Source organism: Phyllostomus hastatus, unplaced genomic scaffold (assembly GCF_019186645.2).
Source record: "Phyllostomus hastatus isolate PE091 unplaced genomic scaffold, TTU_PhHast_1.1 phas_scaffold_39, whole genome shotgun sequence".
Classification (NCBI taxonomy): domain Eukaryota; kingdom Metazoa; phylum Chordata; class Mammalia; order Chiroptera; family Phyllostomidae; genus Phyllostomus; species Phyllostomus hastatus.
In genome coordinates, this window is record NW_025334028.1 from 3,295,062 (window position 1) to 3,300,013 (window position 4,952).

Here is a 4,952-nt window from a genome sequence, read left to right on the forward strand (position 1 = left end):
AATTTTATGAAAAAGTAAAATGTATGTGTATAGTTTAGTCATAATAAATCAAAGAAAAACCATAAAACTGTTTTAATTTCTTTCTTAAAATTGTCAAATCAGTCTGATTTGGTTTTTTAAAATATTTCTGAGCTAGCAGTTTCTATAATAATAATTATTCCCTAAAAGTTAAGCACATTTAAAGTGTTAAAGGTACAGTTTGTTTATATTCTGTAAATTTTGTGAATATTTGATTTCTTTAGTTACCTATTTATCTTTACAAACAGAGTCAAGCTCATTTAACTTAAGAGGGGTAATTATTAACAATCTCTAGATATAGGGAAATATTTCACACTTGCACAAAAGAGGTAAAGGCTATTTTAAATTACAGGCATAAACACAAAGAGAGCTTATAGCTTCAGTTGTATAACTTCAGTCATGGATCAAAATAAACAGAAACGCAAAGGCTCACCTATCCTGATCTCAAATAGTTCCTTCACAGTGGGCATCAAATATCTGGTTGATTGAGTTGAGCTCACAAAGACACAAACAGGCAACAAACAAAAAACCAAAACAGACTATGTCATCAAATAGAAAATAAGCCTCTTTCATTCATCTAACAGAGGCCCCCAAATCATCTAGCATCAGCAAATGTTCTAATCATTGCTGCCATTAATGGAGAATACTGGACCCACAAGAATAAGTACAGTTAGTTTTATCATTGCATGGGAATCACTTTGGAAGTCAAGAAAAGACATGTCTTGGCTTAAGCAACCCATAGGTGCACTTCTCAAGCAAGGCAGTTTAATTGGCTCTGTCAGGTAAGTCCATTTGGACATCTCAATGGGATGACCTCTGAAAGAGCTGAAGTAAATTTGCAGAAAGGTAAAATTGTGACCATCTTGCAAACATAAAATAAGCTCATGACAAAAATGTTATTAAACTCATTATCTGATGAGGGAACCAATGAGATATTAAAATTGGCTCAGGGAGCATTTGAGGAGCTGGGGGTTTATAAGCAGCTTAGTGACCTGCAAGGTCATCAGTTGTAACTTTTGGCATTCTCTTTTGCAATGGACAGAAATTATATGCATCTTTACCAGACAAAAAAAAAATCCAAAAATTAATGTGCTCCCATAGAGTTATAAAATAGGGCAGTCAACACAGAGTCAAAGCACTGTTCTGAAAGAACTCTTAGAAATCTTTGCCTATTTCTGTTCCCATGTTTTGCCTATCACTTTTTTCCTTGTGGTAGGACCAGGGTGCCAAAGACAGGAACTTCTCATTAATGGTAACAGTAACTTCAGTATTCTAAATTGCTACTGAAGCTGAGCACTTTTGTAGATAATGTCTTTCTGTTTCCCTCCATATAAAATCTTAATTCCTCTACTCTGAATCACTCCTAGAATGAAATCTGTGCTTTTTTTACATTAAAAATGAAAATTTAATTCAACATTGCTGTAAAGATTGAACAATATTAAAAATAAGTACATTAGTGGCTTAAAATGTATATTAATTTTTAGTTTCCTTTGGTGAGGATTTTTGCTTGCTAGTTCTCTACAGCAAAATGATGCTAGAAAAATGTTTTAGAATACAGAAATTCTCTCTGAATGGAAATGTAAAATGCTTACAAGGGATTAAATGTTTTAAAGACCCAAATAAAAAATACTCAATATTAGTGACATTGCATTTGAATCCTAAAAGTGTGACATCATAAACATTACATATTTTTTAGAAAGATGACTTAGAAATTAACAACTCAGCATTTTCTAGAGACTAGCATCCTAGATCATCATTAGCACCTGGCTGTGGCTCATCCACTACCACCTTCTTTGCTCTTCTAAATCCTTCTTGGCTTCTGTCTGGGCAACTCTCAAGGCACTGTGAGGAAAAGAAGCAGAGATGGGTGCCCATTTCTCCTGCAGTCCCTCTGAACATAGGAATTAGGCAAATAGTCAATGAAAAAAAGATATATAATCCATACCTTATAGTCCTCACAAGGCTTCACTCAATTTGAAAAATTGCCAGTTCTGTCAAATATGCCAATGTCAGGGAGCTTTGTCCAGCAGAGCCCCTCAACCCATCTCAGATGAGAATAATTCTACCAAGATATGATCTGCTTGGGGAGGAAAGGTGGCCAGACTTTTGAAGGAGAGGGGCCTTGAGCCTGTTCCTCAGTGGGTTTTTATTGGGTTTAATTTGCATAGCAATACAGGGCATATGTGTGAAACTCATCAATCATTGTCAGGCAGTGATGATTAAACAATAGATAACATTCAAAGAACTATGAAGGCTTATTCTGAGTCAGGGTCAGATAGATAGAGTGACACCAAAGGGCCATAAAACTTTGGGAAACTCATTGTATGCTTGGGCCCTTAACATTTAAGTTGAGGGTGTTCTTAGCACAACATGTTTCACAGGATTTTATGCATTATTTCCTAAGGCCTGATTGCCCTGGAAACTTGCCTTTTCCAGCACAGGGCTGCACCCACCTCTGGCATTGTTTCAGGCTTAAGTCAGGAGGGGGCGGGCAAGAAGCTAAAAGATTAGGAGACTTTTTATAGATAGAATGAGGACTCAGTTTATAACAAAGCTGAGGGGTGAGGGTCTATCACCCCTTTCCTAGCATCCCCTAAGTCCTTCCCTGATGGCCCCTTTGCAACTGTGCCTGTCTTAGATCCTCCTTCCCTTGAGGAATCTTACCCATCACTGGCTAACCAGTCATCTACCTAGGGCCAAGTAGGGTGAAGTAAAGGGGGCAGAGGCTGCACCCCTGCCAGGAGGATAAACTTTGTCTCTTTTGTGGATGTGGGTCCCAAGGTCTTTTTACTCAGCCTTAGCCATGGGTGGGGGTTACAGCTTCTGAAACCAGGCAGGGTGGTTCCCAACATTCCAATAAGGTATTTATGACACAGAATCTTTACTTTTCTATCAGTATGTCCTGAAGCTACACTAACCAATCTTGTGGCTGATAAATGAATTTTGAAATGAGTATGGACATGTGAATAGAGGCAGTCAACTTCCTCCTGGGTGCATTCCCCAGGTGTCTTTTGGACAATGTCCCACAACCTTTTGCATCCTTTGGATGTATGGCATAAGAAATGTGTAGACCTTGAGGGCTACAGGGTACAGACCAGGGATACTCAGTATAGCCCATAACAGTTCATTTTGCATGCAGCCCACATAGCAACCACCCAGAAAAGATTAAACGCATTGATTGCTAAGGGACTGAAATAACGGTCAAAAGTTTTATGAAACCAGTTTCCAACTATGGCCGTTTAGTCTCTGCTCAATTTGCACGTAATAAGGGTAGACGGGAAATCTTCTGAAACACTCTCCAGAAGACTGCCTCCAAGATTTTGACAGCATTTAAACAAGATATGTTTCAGGGTCTCTTTGTGTTTCTTTCATTCCTAGAAAGTAGAGGAAAAACATTTCTATGTTGAAGTCTTCTTCCACTTCCACAGCAAGTCCTTTAAGCTTTTCAGCAGCAATGTGTACTCAGATGTTTAGAATACTCTTCGAAATTAATGTAGGAAAATTTATACAGGCGAGTTAAACTATATAAAGTCCATTGTTTACGCAGAAGGAATGCAATCTTTTGAAGAGCAACATCTTCCAGCAACTGTGAACACTAGGGAATTTTCCTTCCAGGTGGAGTAGGAACAAATGAAGTCTGCATCCTGAGGGATTTTAACAGTTTCTGCAGAGAGGTGGCACCTAATAAGTAGTCTTTAAGCCTTGAGATTGCACTTTGTATGGGAGTCGATTCTGGTGCATCACAAGAACCCCTAGTCAATTAAACGCTGTGATGACGTAATCACCCATTCCGCTTCACGAATCATTCCAAAGTCTAGACGCAAAACTGCTCAGACTGAATCCCCTGAAATTAAAAAGCTACCCAAAAAGCAGGTAAGAAAGAGACAAGGGGAACACGTGACACACCCAAATTCCCTCGTGATCTACAGTAAGCGGGTTCACCAGACACAAACGTGCCTAGTTAGGAGATCTCCGCTCCCCGGAAACGCCAGGCCCTGCCACTTACCCCCGGCAGAGGCATTTTCACTGCCCAAGACACCCCACTCTGCGACTCTCCAGCGCAGTCAGCCTCTGCCCGCAAAGAGGAAGGGCAAGGAATAGTGTGTTCCAACTCACCCTCCCTACGTGAGCCTTACCTCTGCCAAGGCCTGCCTCGAAATTCCGCCGTAGAGAAGCTGCAATTTAGCCCTCGGATATCACATTTTAAAATCATTTGCCGACTGGCTCAGCGAACAGACGCAGGAAGCTTCCCTGGCGCCGACAAGGCAGTAGAGCAACTGCGACCGCCATTGTAACTAAAGGTACAGTAGCCATTATCGTCAGTTTTCCTAAGTCCGTGGCCATTGCTCTACAGCTCTTTCCAACTGGCGTGAAGCTTTCCTCCCAATTCCTGCCTGTGGTAAGCATTGAGGAAGCGCCTCTGCTGTCATTGGTTGCGGGCGTTCGCCATAATCATGGCCCTCACGGGGTGGTTTGAGGCACGCTGGGCTACCCCTGCCATCTGAGTTCTGAGTTAGGCTCTAATAATGTTCTGGATTTGCCCTCCTTCCTCCCTGTGAAGATCCCGCTAGGTGTGGGAGATTTGAAACTTGAGGCAGAGTTCCCGCCTTTTTTCAAGTTCTGCCCCCAGCAACCTCGAGGAAGCGTGGGAAGAAGGGAAGGGCGTGTGTCTGTTGTCTGGCCTATTCTGTCACTCAGGGCATTTGATAAATACCTTTGGTTCTATTATTTGTATGTTATTAATGGACAGCTTTTGTCACTTGTCTTCTCACACATGTACTTTCCTGACTGTTGTTTTTCTTGTGACATGTACAAAATATGTTCCATCATGCACTTGTAAATTTTTTAAATACCCAAACATCTTAGAACTGATCTTTCATTTCTTTATAAATTTATTTTTCTTTCCTAGCTGTATGATCTAGTGCACCGTAGAT

General features: G+C 40.7%; 1 pseudogene; it reads right to left on the bottom strand.

Annotated features, from left to right (window-relative positions):
* Positions 1 to 1,983: 1,983 nt before the first annotated feature.
* Positions 1,984 to 4,231, bottom strand: LOC123806709 (annotated as a pseudogene).
* Positions 4,232 to 4,952: the final 721 nt, after the last annotated feature.